The sequence below is a fragment of the Callithrix jacchus genome, chromosome 14 (genome assembly GCF_049354715.1).
Source record: "Callithrix jacchus isolate 240 chromosome 14, calJac240_pri, whole genome shotgun sequence".
NCBI lineage: Eukaryota > Metazoa > Chordata > Mammalia > Primates > Cebidae > Callithrix > Callithrix jacchus.
The window spans coordinates 48992484-49007666 of record NC_133515.1 but is presented as its reverse complement, the minus strand read 5'-3'; the positions used below and the strand labels follow the sequence as shown (position 1 = coordinate 49007666).

The following is a 15183-nucleotide window of genomic DNA, read 5'->3' as shown; positions in this document are numbered from 1 at the left end:
CAGCCTCCCAAGTAGCTGGGATTACGGGCACATACCACCATACACAACTAATTTTTGTATTTTTTAGTAAAGACAGTATTTCACCATAAATGGTCAGGCTGGTCTTGAACTCCCAACCTCAGGTGATCTTCCTGCCTCAGCCTTCCAAAGTGCTGGGATTACAGATGTCCGCCACCGTGCCTGGCCTCTAGAAGGGTTTTAACACAGATAGTTGGAACTAAAGGGTATTTCCATCCTCTGGGGACCTGTCTAGACATGATGGCCAACTGTGAGAAGAGAGAAGATATTCAGAGGAGGTGGGCCATTCTGGGGGTCAGACCCACAGATGGGGATGGGGAAGAAGATGTGATAATCTTTAGCAACCTACATACAACCACAGAAACCGGTGCTGGCTGACTCAGGCAGAAAGGGAACTTAGTGAGAGGATACTGGGTGGCCACACAATGGCTAGAAGACAGAACTGTGTCTGCAAAATGGGGAAGGTGGAGGGATGTCATGGGACCAGAGCCCTTGTCACAACCTGGAGGTAGCTTGCTCTGGTATCACTGGGTCTGGATGTGGTGACTGCCTGTGTGGCCGCTGTTAAGGTAGATTCCCACCAACCTGAAGTCTGAGGTGAGTGCCTCCAACCAGCTAAGCCCTAACCACAGGGAAGTTAGGGGTCTATGCCTACCACAAAGTAGACTTTGCCTCTTACCATGTTGAAGGGGTGGTCCCCAAACTCAGGAAGTGGGGTCAGGGCTGGGTGGCCAAAAATTCAACAAATATCCCAGAGTGGAAGGCCAGCCAATTGGTCCCTGAAACTGTGCTTACTGATGAGTGGAAACTACTCATGGGGCAACTGCAGCTCTAGCCCACAGCAACAGATCTCCAGGAGGAAGCAATGGGGGCTCTCAGAGGAAGCTTCATCTCATGACCCTCCATTGCGGACAGTGTTGGCAAGGTCTGAAGACGTTCTGGGTTGTCACATCTTGGGAGGGGGCTACTGGCATCCAGTGCTGCTAAACATTCTGCCATGCCCAGGATAGCCACATGCCCCCAATGAGGAATTATCCCACCAAAATGTCAACAGTGCTGAGGCTGAGAATCCCTGATTTATTCAGAGGTTCTCACAGGTCAGCTCACCAGGCATGTCTGCAGAGAGAACAACAGCCTAGACATGTGGCCCGAATTCTGGGGGAGACCCATTCTTGTAGCAGGGACAGGGGAAATGAGCTGTGTTTAGAAAGGGCAAGGTAGGAACCCCATTCTAAGTGCCCCAAGATTCTGGGCAGGTTATGATGACTGAGCCTCAGGAGCAAGGACTGCATAGGTATGTGCTTACAACCTGAACTCCCATTCAAGATGCTGGAACAGGCAGACACTGGGGATACAGAACAAAGGCCCAAGAGTCTGCGGTTGGCTGGGACCAGAGATGGAATGCTGTGGTGGTATGGTTTGGCTCTGTGTCCCCACCCAAATCTTATCTCAAATTGCAATCCCCACATGTTGGGGGCGGGGCCTGGTGGGAGTTTACCCCCATGATCCAATCACCAGTCTCAATTAGCTCTTCATAGCAGTGTGCGAATGAACTAATACAGAAAATTGGTACTGGGAGTTGGGTACTGCTATAAAAATAGCTGAAAATGTGGAAGTGACTTTGGAACTGGGTAACAGACAAACGTTGGAACGGTTTGGAAGGTTCAGAAGAAGACAGGAAGATGTGGGAAAGTCTGGAACTTCCTAGAGATGTGTTGAATGGTTTTGACCAAAATGCTGATAGTGATATGGACAATGAAGTCCAGGCTGAGGTGGTCTCAGATGGAGATGAGAAATTTATTGGGAACTAGAGCAAAGGTCACCCTTGCTATGCTTTAGCAAACGGACTTTACCCCTGCCCTGGAGATCTGTGGGACTTTAAATTTGAAAGTGATGATTTAGGATATCTGGTGGAAGAAATTTCTAAGCAGCAAAGCATTCAAGATGTGACTTGGCGGTTTCTAAAAGTATATACTCATACGCATAGAGAAAAAGATGGTTTGAAATTAGAAGTTAAATTTAAAAGTGAAGCAGAGCATAAAAGTTTGGAAAATCTGCAGCCTGACCATGTAGTAGAAAAGAAAAACCCATTTTTGGGGGAGAATTTCAAGCCAGCTACAGAAATTTACATAGGTAAAGAGGAGCCAAATGTTAATTGCCAAGACAATGGGGAAAATGTCTCCAAGGCATGTCAGAGACCTTCATAGCAGCCCCTCACATCATAGGTCCAGAGGTCTAGGAGAAAAAATGGTTTCAGGGGCCAGGCCCAGGGCCCAGCTGCTCTGTGCAACCTTGGGACACAGCACATGGGACCCTACCTCTTACATCAGCATAGCCTGGATGTGAGACATGGAGTCAAAGAAGATTATTTTGGAGCTTTAAGATTTAATCAGCTGGGCACAGTGGCTCACACCTGTAATCCCAGCACTTTGGGAGGCAAAGGTGGTGGATCACTTGAGCTCACAAGTTCAAGACCAGCCTGGGAAACATGGCAAAACCCTGTCTCTATTAAAAAAAAAAAAAAAAAAAAAAATTGGCCAAGTGTGGTGTCTCATGCCTGTAATCCCAGCACTTTGGGAGGCCGAGGCAGGCGGATCACAAAGTCAGGAGTTCAAGACCAGCCTGGTCAAGATGGTGAAACCCTGTCTCTACTAAAAATAAAATTCTAAAAAAAGTTAGCCGGGCATGGTGGTGGGTGCCTGTAGTCCCAGCTACTCGGGAGGCTAAGGCAGGAGAATTACTTGAACCCAGCAGGCAGAGATTGCAGTGAGCCAAGATCACACCACTGCACTCCAGTCTGGGCAATGGAGCAAGACTCTATCTCAAAAAAAAAAAAAAAAAAAAAAAATTAGCTGGTTGTGGTGGCATGCACCTGTGGTCCCAGCTACTTGGGAGGCTGAGGTAGGAGGATGGCTTGAGCCCTGGAGGCAAAGACTTCGAGCCAAGGTTGTGCCACTGCACTTCAGCCCCTAGGTGATGGAACCAGATTTTGTCTCAGAAAAAAAAAAAAGAAACATTTAATGACTGTCCTTCTGGGTTTCAAACTTGTATGGGGCCTGTGGCACTTTTGTTTTGGCCAATTTTTCCCATTTGGAATGGGTGCATTTATCCAATGCCTGAACCCCCATTTTATCTTGGAAGTAACAAACTTGTTTTTGATTTTACAGGCTCATAGGTGAATAGGACTGGCCTTGTCTCTGATGAGACTTTGAACTTGGACTTTTGAGTTAATGCTGGAATGAGTTAAGACTTGGGGGGACTGTTGGGAAGGCCTGATTGGTTTTGAAATGTGAGAAGGATATGTGATTTGGGGAGATCCAGGGGCAGAATGATGTGGTTTAACTGTGTCCCCACACAAATCTCATGTTGAATTTGTAATTCCCAGTGTTGGGGGAAAGATCTGGTGGGAGGTGATCGGATCATAGGGGCAGTTTCTCCCTTGCTGTTCTTGTGATCATGAGTTCTCATGAGATCTGCCGGTTTAAATATGTGGCACTATGCCCTTCATGCTCTCGCTCTCTCCTGCTCTGCCATGGTAAGATGTACCTGATTCCCTTTCACCTTCTGCCGTGATTGTAAGTTTTCTGAGGTCTCCCAGCCATGCTTCCTGTCAAGCCTGTGGAACTGTGAGTCAATTAAACCTTTTATTCATAAATTACCTAGCCTCAGGTAGTTCTTTATGGCAGTGTGAGAATGGACTAATACATGTGACTTCAGCTCTAGGGAGGACAGGCAAAAGGGATGAGGAGCCAGGAACTGCTGGTTTCCAGTTAGACCTTAAACCCAACCACAGTTCAGTCCTTAGGTCCAGCCTCCCCAGTTGGTTTGTCATCTCCTTAGATGCATGATGGGAGGTGGGGCAAGAGGGACAAATCAAGATCTCAAGGGAGGCAGGAAAGTTGTATAACTGGGAAGCAAGACAAATATGTACTTGTTTTCATAATGCAATGGGCCAAAATTAAAGCTTTGCATAATATTCTTGGTTGGTGGGTTTTTTGTTTTTTAATTTTCATAGAGATGAGGTCTCACTATGTTGCCCAGGGTGGTGTCAAAAATTCCTGGGCTCAAGCAATCCTTCCTCATCCTCCCAAAATTCTGGGATTACAGGTATGAGCCACCCCAACCAGCCGGGGATATTGTTTTAAAAGTATCAAGAAACCTGATATGAACCACGTATCCAAGTTCTGTCTGATTTTCCATAGACCCCTAGAAGGGCTAATTTTCCATGCTGGTAAAATGCTTTGGCTTTTGCCAAACACTTTCAGGGCTCTTAGCATCTCAGCAACCCTATGAGGTGGGCATTAACAATACCATTTGACAGGCAAGGAAACTGAGGCTTGAAAAGGCCAGGCAGCTCACCCACAGCCACAGGGATAGCTAGTGCCTCAACTCTTCTTTGCTTTTCTTCTTCTCTAGGAGCCATTTATGTCAGTTCCAAGGAACATTTGAAAACTCCTGACCCCAAGTGATCCACCCACCTCAACCTCCATGCTGGGATTACAGGCATGAGCCACCATGCCTGGCCTCTGTATACATTCCCCCCATCCTCTAGAAACATGGTCTTGCTCTGCTGCCCAGGCTCTGGGTACAGTGGCACAATCATAGCTCACTGCAGCCCCGAACTTGTGAGCCACCACACCTGACTATTTCTTATATTGAGTTATTTATTATAGTTATTCTATTTGCCTGATGACCCTGCTCCTTTGGGTTTTAGGTTTTTAATTCTTCAGGGAAATCTGGTACTATCTCCAGTAGTACCTACCTAGTGAAATGCTCCATGCATCTTAGGGGATTCTAGCCCAAGATTAGGAAAGAAAATTGGTAGATAGGGGATTGCTGCTGGAGAAAATGACAGCAACAAGAAATGACAGTTATTAGTTTAACAGTGAAAGAGGGACTGTGACCTGGGCGTTTTCCTTTCTTGCTACTTTACATTGTGGTGAGCCTGCTCTCTTCTTCTTGGCCGCCTTCTCCCATGCGGGTTTGGCAGAATTTCCCCTTTGGGAAAAACCACCTCTTAGCAGCCATCTACTTATAATTTCTCTCACATGGCCAGGAGCTCATTGGAGGCTGCTTTTCTTTGGGAAATGCCCTCTTCAGCAGCCTTGACGTGTGTGGGGAGAAAGCCTCAGGAATTGGTTTCCCCTAAAGGAATCATGGACTGTCCTTCTCTTCACTTTACTAAATTGGTGCTAATTGCCATTGTGGACATTTGCTTGTTTTATCATCTTTTCGAGATATATTTCTTTTTAGTCCTAGGCTTATAAACTAATATATAATTATTGTTTGGAATTCTTAATAATCCACTAGAGCCTGCTCAAGAGGCAAATATTTTAGCACTGGAAAATATTTATATGTGTCTTCATGGTTTCTTATTCCAGATACAACTATAAAATAATAAACCGCAATAAATATCTTCCAAACAGTAATTGTATATTTATTCGTATCAGATCCCTTTGAGCTATTTCACTAGTTTGGGGGTATTCAAGGAATCTGGTGACATGCATTTCCTATCCAAGTCAACTGGGTTCCCTTTTTTGCAGCTGACATTTTTAAGAGTGGAGACTCTTAATCTGCAAAAGTCATTTTGTAATAGCTTTCTTGAAGTACAACTGGCATACAACAAACTACATACACTTGACATGTTTTGACATATTTATACACCTGTGAAACCATCACCACAATCAAGGTAAGATATCCATCACCCCAAAAAGCTTTCTCAAGCCCATATGTAATTTCTCACTCCTGCCCTTTTTCACTTTCTCCTCCTCATTCCTCAGCCAATAACTGATCTTCCTACTGTCACCATAAATCAGTTTGCATTTTCTAGAATTTTATATAAATGAAATTAAGCCATACATCCTGTTTTTTCTGGCTTCATTCACTCGATAGAATTTTGTGATTCATCCGTGTTATATTGTATCAATAGTTCATTTCTTTTTGTTATTGAGAAATATGTCCACTGTATGAATACAATGCAATTTGTTTATCTATCCATGTCCCTGTTAAGGGACATTTGTCTTGTTTCCAGTTTTGGGGCCATTATAGATAATGCTGCTGTGGACATTTGTGTACAAATCTTTGTGTGGACCTATGCTTTCTTGTCTTTTGGGTAAATATCTAGGAGTAGAATGGTTGCATCTTATGGTAGGTGTTTAGCATATTAAGAAAGTGCCAAAAAATGAAAAAGAAAAAATAAATGGTAAATTGTTCTTTCAAATATTTTCCATTCCCGCTAGCAGTGTATGAGAGTTCTAGTTTCTTCACATTCTTGCCAAAATTTGGGATGATCAGTCTTTTTAACTTTAGACATTGTAATATATGCATAGTGGTATACTGCGGTTTTAATTAGTGTTTCCTTTATAACTAATGATATTGAGCATCTTCTCATGTGTTTATTTGCTGTCTGTATATCATCTTTGATGAAATATTGAATTAAATATTTGCAAAAGTAAAATTTTGCACAGTTTGGTGTCCTGTGTGATTTGTCAAACATCACAATGCTGTGACCTGCTACTGCCTGACACAGTGTTTTAACCCCTCTAAGTGTGCAGTCAAAATCCTAGCATCAGTAAAGGCTAACATTTATGAGGCGCACATTACGTGCCATTGCCTGTTCTCGGTGTTTTATGCGTACTAACTCAGTTATTCCTTACAACATCTCACTTTTCGGGTGAGAAAACAGTGACCCGGAGAGATCAAGCAACTTGCCCCAAATCACACAGCTAGTTCACTGGTGGAACTGGGGCTCACAGTTGTGTGAGAAGTGGGAGAGAAGAACATAAAGAAGCATTGGTCTGCAGGTGAGAATTCATCTGCAAAGGAGAGTTTTCTACATCCTGTGTGCAGAAGGCAGATAGATAGTGGAATTGATCTGGAGTTGAGAATTTTGCCAAGTGCAGAGGACCACAGGGTATGATATTGACCAAGTTATTTGAAGTGACTGATTAGGTGATCTTGGCTAGCTAGAGAAGGAAGACAGAAAAAAAAAAGAGGAGCAATAGAGGGATCAGAGGGCTCCAGGAGACTGGAGGGCCATGTCGGGCAAGAGAGTGCTGCAAACATGAATGATTTTGACTAAAGTGAGACATAGGAACTTAGGAATTCAGAGGTGACAGGACTCCTGGTACTGATTGGTTCAGGCACAAGGAGTTTGGATGATGACAATCAGGAAATGGAGGGCAGTGTCACTAAATGGCTTGAGTCCCAAAGAGATAGTCATCTAATTTTTTTCTAGAGAAAAATAGTTTCAATGCATTCAGATTATCTTCTGTTTTTTATTCATGTTATTTTAAATTTTTATTTTATTTATTAAATTAAATTAATTAATTAAGTGAGATGGAGTCTCATTCTGTTGCCCAGGCTGGAGAGCCATGGCATGATCTCAGCTCACTGCAACATCCACCTGCTGGGTCCAAGCAATTCTCCTGCCTCAGTCTCCCAAGTAGCTGGGACTATGGGTGTGTGCCGCCATGCCCAGCTAATTTTTTGTATTTTTAATAGAGACAGGGTTCCACCATGCTGGTCAACACCAGGCTGGTTTTGAACTCCTGACCTCGTGATACACTGGCCTGGGCCTCTCCCAAAGTTCTGGGATTACAGCCGTAAACCACTGTGCCTGGCCACTCACATGTCATTTTTGACTGAATGAAATCTATCAATATCTTCCTCTAGGGTTTTGGGTGATATTTCAGGGTGATCAGTCATCCCTGTTTGCATGGAACTGTTCAGTTTTAGCACTGAAAGTCTCACATCCTGGGAAACTCCTCAGTCCTGGGCAAATCAGAACAGCTGCTCACCCTAGACGCCATGGACTCTCTAGCTTCAAAAATTACCAATAGTCTCACAACCGGTTCTTTCCTTTCATTCTCATCCCTCCTCTCTTGCTGAATTATTATCCAAAATACAAAAGAAGAAACTCACAGACTGGTAGGAACCTACATTTTCAATCCTAACCCCCATTACCTGCTTCGGGTATCCAACACTCTAACCAAATGGACTTAATTAAACACGATTCCCCAAACACACCCACCCCAGGTATCTCAGTCACTCTGTGCTGTTATAAATGACTATATGTTGGGTGGCTTAGACAACAGAGATTTATTTCTCACTGTCCTGGAGGCCGAGAAGTCTGAGATCAGGGCACCAGCATTGTTGGCTCTGGTAAGGGGCCTCTTCCTGGTTGCAGATGACCATTTTTTTGTGTGTGTCCTCATGGCAGAGAGGATAGAAAGCAAGCTCTCTTCTGTCTTTTCATGAAGACACTAATCCTGTTCATGAGGGATTCACCCTAATGGCCTAATTACCTTCCAAAGGCCAGACTACCTAACACCATCACATGGGGGACTGGGCTTCAACAAGTGGATTGGGGGCAGGGGGAGGCACAAGCATCCAGTCCATAGCACCAGGCTCTCTATCTCAGGCCTCTACTCATGGTCTTCTCCTTCCCTGAATTGTCTCTCCCCTCTCAGCCTGCCTACCTCCCATTCTTCCTTTCAGACCTTCCTTTGAAGCAACCTGGTCCAGGAAGGTTTGCAACCTGAAGTCTTCCTCCTTAGATATTTATAGCTCTTTGAGCTCCTCTATTAATTATAACAAGGTAGTAAGTGACAGACCATCTGATACTAGCTGGCTCAAACAAACAAATGAAAAGCAGCCTACCTTTGGAAGATAGATCCACATTCAGGCATAGTTGGACTACAGGATCTAAGCAAAGCCATCCAGATTCTGTGTCTCTTCCTCCATCTCTCAACTCTAGGTTACCTCTCTTCTCAGGGAACCCCACCCCTCACAAGCAGCTTCTTGGGCTACAATATTTCAGGGCATGGGAAAAGGGGAGGAGTCATTGTATCAATATCTCCAGAGGCTTGAAAATACCACTAACTGGACCACTTTATTCCATCACTGTGGCCATGAGGCTGCACAGGTGGTTGTTATGCATTGCGTGACACCAACAGGTGCCATTCTCATAGCCTGCAACTCAGCTATGGGACTGAGCACACCCCTTTACTTCTCTAGGTCTCAGGTTCATGAATCATATGAAAGTGGCAAATATGAGGTCTCCTTTAGTCCTACAGATCTACCATTCCATCATTATGTGACCTCCTCTGTTGAAATAGTATTTTAATAATTTGGCTCTTTCCATGAAGAGCTCTTAAACTCTCTTTTTATTTGTGTTCATCCCCTTCCAGAAAAGAAAAGCCCAAAGAAATTAAGATGTAAAAATCGTACATTGAGAAAATTCTCAGTTCCATGTGACCACGGGTTTTATCTATTTGGGTGGACAAGTTAAAATGTGATCGACATTTGCTGAGCGTTTGTTACATACTTGCTTCTAAATGTTCCTTGTATGTTACATCGTCTAGTTTCTTCTGGCCACCCCAGTGGACTAGATGGTACTGCACCTGTTGTTCCCATTGTATAGACAAGAAAATAAGCCCCGGAAAGTTGCTCAGGGTGCATGTTTACCAAATGATGGTATCTGGATTTGAACATATGTTTGCTGGGCTTCACATTTCTCTCTGACCAACACTCTGTCACTCATTTGTCAGAGTCTCTGCTGGAGTTCATATAGTGTCACCTGGGGCCTCCAGCCAAGGGAGTAATGCACTGGCTGGTTCACAGGAACATGAGTGTTTTAAAAAGGAAGGTTCATCTTGGAACGATCCAAGATGGCCGATCGCTAACATCCCGGGATTGCAGCTCTCAGGGAAGGCGCGGAGAACTAGAGGACGCCACACTTTCAAAGTCTGGTCGCTCACGGAGCAGAAGATCCCCCAGTGGTGGAAACACACGAGTTGCCAGCGCGACTCTCCTGGTCGGCACAGCAGTTCCGCCGGCACCTCGACGCGGCAGCGCTCGGCGCAGAGTAAACGGGACCAGTTCCCCTTCTGACCGAGGTTTGGAGCCCCGGGAAGGCAGAGTCGCCTACTAAGGACACAAGAAGGAAGCCCGACAGGAGAATCCTGGGCAGAAAAGCACCATCAGTTTTAACGCCACTGCTCTGGCCCTGGGAACTAACAACCTGGACGTCCACTCAAGAGACCTAATCTGAAAGTTGGTAATTTCAAAGACGACAGGAGGATAAATTTACAATGACGGGAAGAAACCAGCGTAAAAAAGCTGAGAATACTCAAAGTCAGAACGCCTCTCCCTCTAAAGATGATCACAGTTCCACATCAACAATGGAACAAGGCTTGATGGAGAACGAGCGCCTCCTGATGACAGAATCACTCTTCAAGCGATGGATAATAACAAACTTCGGTGAGTTAAAAGAACATGTTGTAGCCCAACGTAAAGAAACTAGGAACTTTGAAAAAAGGTTTGATGAAATCCTATTGAGAATAGACAACTTAGAGAGGAGTATGAGTGAATTAATGGAACTGAAGAATACAATACAGGAACTCCGAGAAGTATGCACAGGTTTAAACACTCGAATTGTTCAAGCAGAAGAAAGGATATCAGAGGTCAAAGTCCAACTTAATGAAATAAAACATGAAGAAAAGATGAGAGAAAAAAGGATAAAAAGGAATGAGCAAAGTCTCCAAGAAATGTGGGACTATGTGAAAAGACCAAATTTACGTTTGATAGGTGTACCTGAATGCGACGGAGAGAATGAATCCAAGCTGGAAAATACCCTTCAGGATATTATTCAGGAAAATTTTCCTAAACTAGCAAAGCAGGTCAACATTCAACCCCAGGTAATACAGAGAACACCACAAAGATATTCCTCAAGAAGAGCAACCCCAAGGCACATAATCGTTAGATTCACCAGGGTTGAAACGAAGGAGAGGATACTAAGGGCAGCCAGAGAGAAAGGTCAGATTACCCACAAAGGCAAGCCTATCAGACTTACAGCAGATCTCTCGGCAGAAACTCTACAGGCCAGAAGAGAGTGGGGGCCAATATTCAACATCCTCAAAGAACAGAACCTTCAGCCCAGAATTTCATATCCAGCCAAACTAAGCTTCACAACTGAAGGAAAAATAAAATCTTTTATGAACAAGCAAGAACTCAGAGATTTTATTACCACCAGGCCTGCTTTACAAGAGCTTCTGAAAGAAGCATTACACACAGAAAGAAACAACCAGTATTAGCCTTTCTAAAAATACACCAAAAAGTAAAGAGCACCAACATAAAGAAGAATTTACACCAACAAATGGATAAAACAGCCAGTCAACATCAAAAGGCAGTAAACCTAAATTTAAATTGACTGAATTCCCAATCAAAAGACACAGCCAAAACCCAACGGCATGTTACATCCAGACCTGTTTCACATGCAAGGATACACAAAGACTCAAAACAAAGGGATGGAGAAAGATTTACCAACCAAATGGAGAGCAAAAATAAATACTAAATAAATAAAAAGCAGGAGTTGCAATTCTTGTATCAGATAAAATAGATTTTAAAGCAACAAAGATATAGTGGTAAAAGGATCAATGCAACAACAAGAGCTAATGATCCTAACACCCAGATAGGAGACTTAGATTCAATGAGACAGAAAATTAATAAGGCTATCAAGGACTCGAACTCAGATCCAGAACAAGTAAACTTAATAAATATTTATAGAGCTCTCCACTTCAAATACACAAAATATACATTCTTGTCAATACCACATCACACCTACCCATTAGTTTAAATGAAACATTGATTGGCCATTATTAATACCCAATTTTTTTCAAAATAAAGCAATATTTCCATTTACTCTCCCTCTTTCTCTTCCTCTTTCTTCCTCTCCTTTACTTATTTTTTTTTTCTTTCTTTCTCTCAAAAAAAAAAAAAGAAATCAACTTGTAAACCTCTAGATCCAGGTTGGCAATGTCTCTTTCATTGCTTGATTTCCTTTCTTCCCTTCCCTCCCTCCCTCCCCGCTTCCTCCCTTCCTTCCTTCATGCCTTCCTTCCTCCCTATCGTCCTTATTCCCTTCCTTCCTGCCTTCCTCCCCCCCCCAAAAAAAAGGAAGCTTCAATTTTAATATAATTAATAATATAACAATTTTATATCTGGAAATTTTCTTCTTCTGACAAAAGTATAGAAAGTAAAATTCGCCGGGTGCCGTGGCTCAAGCCTGTAATCCCAGCACTTTGGGAGGCTGAGGTGGGTGGATCACGAGGTCAAGAGATCGAGACCATCCTGGTCAACTCAGTGAAACCCCGTCTCTACTAAAAATACAAAAAATTAGCTGGGCATGGTGGCGTGTGCCTGTAATCCCAGCTACTCAGGAGGCTGAGGCAGGAGAATTGCCTGAACCCAGGAGGCGGAGGTTGCGGTGAGCCGAGATGGCGCCATTGCACTCCAGCCTGGGTAACAAGAGCGAAACTCCGTCTCAAAAAAAAAAAAAAGAAAGAAAGAAAGTAAAATTCAGTAAAATGCTCTTGGCAAGTGGGGACACACAGACAAGAGAGGTGCTTCTTCATGTATCAGAACCTTGGGTCAGGGATGACCTTTGAGATTTGTATGCTGATCTAAAAAATTGTTTTTTAAAAAGCTGAAAAGCACAGATCTATACAATCTTATTTTAGTCAATATCTGTTTCAGTTCAGCAAAGTTCTACTTCGTTGCACAGGGCTGCGTGTGTGGCACTAACCTTTCCCAGGGAGTGCTGGTGGACCAGGAGAGCAGGCTGGATATTGTAGGGGAGCCCTGCCTCTCCAGGCAGCAGCATCTATGTCATGACTCAGGCAGCCTCTCTTCCAAGCCTGGCTTCCTGGATCTTTGTCCAACCCTAACGTGTGACGGGAGGTACAAAATTCAAAAATAACCAGAGACCTAACTGGGTTGCTGCTGGAGACAAGGGATTTTTCATATGAAAACAACCCATTAAGGAAAGAACACCACGCAAGCTGATGGATGACTGTTCCTGCAGGAAGGTGGAACCAAGGTGGTCCCTGCTTGTTCATGCATGGTGTACCATATCTTGGTGTTGCCAGAGTAATAAATAAATATTCTTATATTCCAGTGAGTTTCCTAGTGGAATCGTTAACTGACCTGTTTATTTGCAGGCCCAGATTCTTCTGTGTAAAATAGAGACTTCATTTTATCCTTGGCTTGAACTGCTGCTCAGTACCCACAAGTCCTATGTGATTCTGTCTACGAACTCGGTGGCAGTTGTTGGTGTCGCCTACCAAGTGTTTTTAGTACTCCACCTGGAACATGGGAGGATTAAACTGCCTTCCCCTTGAAGTTAGGTGTGGTCACATCATTTGCATTGGTGAGCAAAGGCGAATGGAGCTGAGGTGTGTCACTGCCAGGCAGGAGCTGGTGCAAGATTCATTCATCCTTCTCATTCTGGCAAAGCAACCAGCAACACCTGAGGTGGGGCAGCGCCATCAGCTTAGTAGAGATGGGGTCAGTCTGGTTTCAGTTTCTCTGCAGGGCTGGGGCAGGCCAGCTGAACCAGACCATGGATGAAGTGGGCGGGCTCTGACCAGGGTGCCAGGGGTACAATCCTGGGTGCTCATGCCCTGCCTCCTGCTTTGCCCTTGGCTGTTTTCTCCTACAACCTGGCAGTTGACAACTCTCTCCCATGACAAAAAGTCTGGGCCCGGGTGGTTCCAGGGTCAGTTCAGTGACCCAATAACATCATCGAGGACTCTGGCTTTTTATTTTTACTTTTTTTTTTTTTAATGTTGTTTAGTTCTTGTTGCCCAGGCTGAAATGCAATGGCATGATCTCTCCTCTCTGCAACTTTCGCCTCCCAGGTTCAAGCAATTCTCCTGCCTCAGCCTCCCAAGTAGCTGCGATTACAGGCATGTACCACTATGCCCAGCTAATTTTGTATTTTTAATAGAGACAGGGTTTTACCATGTTGGTCAGGCTGGTCTCGAACTCCTGACCTTAGGTGATGCGCCTGCCTCAGCCTCCCAAAGTACTGGGATTACAGGTGTAAGCCACCACACCCAGCCCCTGGCTTTTTATTTTAATTAATTAATTCATTCATTCAATAAAGATTTGTTGAATACCTACTAAATGCCAGGTACTGTTCTAGGTGCCGAGGAATGGACCAGGGTGCCGTTCTCTGGAAGTTTATATTTGTGCATAAGTGTGAGAATGAGTGCGGGCGAGCATGTGAGACAGTGTAAGTGTGTGTGTGTATCAGAGAGCATGAGTGCATATGAGTGTGAGAGTTTGTGTGTGTGTGTGCATGTAAGCATGAGGAAGTGTAAGAGAATAAACAAGTCCTTAAAGTGTGAGGTGCTAATATGTGCTCTGAAAAACAATAAGGCAGGAAAACAGAATAGAGTGATGAAGAATGGGGTGCCTCAGAAAGAGGGTGGTCAGAGATGCCTCTCCAAGGAGGTGACCTTTACACAGGGAGCTGAAGCAAATGGGGGAACAGGCCAGGTGTCTGGGCTGAGAGCATCCCAGGCAAAGCCAAACAGCCGGGGCAGAGGCCAGGAGGCTGGAGTGTGCTGGTAACACCGAAGGATCAACAAGGAAGCCAGAGGTTGGCTTGGAGGGAAGGAGGAAGGGGGAGAGTAAAAGGATGAGATCAAAGAGGCAGCGGGGAGTCAGATCACCTGGGGCTTTATGGACTTGTAATTTTATTCTTGGAGAGGGAGGAAGCCATCTGAGGGTTTTGAGGAGAGGAGCAATGAGTTCTGACTTCTGAACAGAGTCATCTCACTATTGTGCACAGAACAGCCTGAGAGACCCCAACCATCCTCTGCTCCACCATCCTCAGTGTTTACCTTTAGACTGTGTCCTCATGGTGACAGGATGGTTGCCATGGCTCCAAATGTGATGTGTACACCTCATTCACCTCCAGGCTGCTGAGATCTGCAAATAAATCAGATCATACCACAGGTTTATGTTACTGTGAATTCACTGACCCCAGCCTCACCAGGCTCTCAACATTGCCTGGAAAACCCCCTCTATTTCCCTGGGAAGAGTTTGCCCTTTCTCTACAGCAGCTATTTCCAATTATCATCATTTTCTTCAAACCTACAGTATTGCTACTCTCCTCTCAGTAGATGGCCAACCTCTTATTTCACAGAAAAAAACAGACACCATTAGGTGGAAATCCCCTCAGCAGCCACCAAACCTATCATGAGGATCTTGTCAACATCTGCCCCATCCCTCCTGCTTCCCCAGTGAGAGATGTCCCTTGTAGGTATAAAAGCAGTTGGTCCTGGGCTCCCCCCATCCCACCCCTGCCCCCACATC

General features: G+C 44.4%; 1 long non-coding RNA gene across 21 annotated transcripts in view; it reads right to left on the bottom strand.

Moving 5' to 3' along the window:
* Positions 1-15183, bottom strand: part of LOC108588224 (uncharacterized) — a 95810-nt gene that overhangs the window by 32517 nt on the left and 48110 nt on the right. For all 21 annotated transcript variants that reach the window (XR_013526565.1, XR_013526557.1, XR_013526568.1 and 18 more), the window contains one exon: positions 14709-14796. This is a non-coding gene — a long non-coding RNA (uncharacterized LOC108588224). The remainder of the gene's footprint in view (positions 1-14708; positions 14797-15183) is intronic.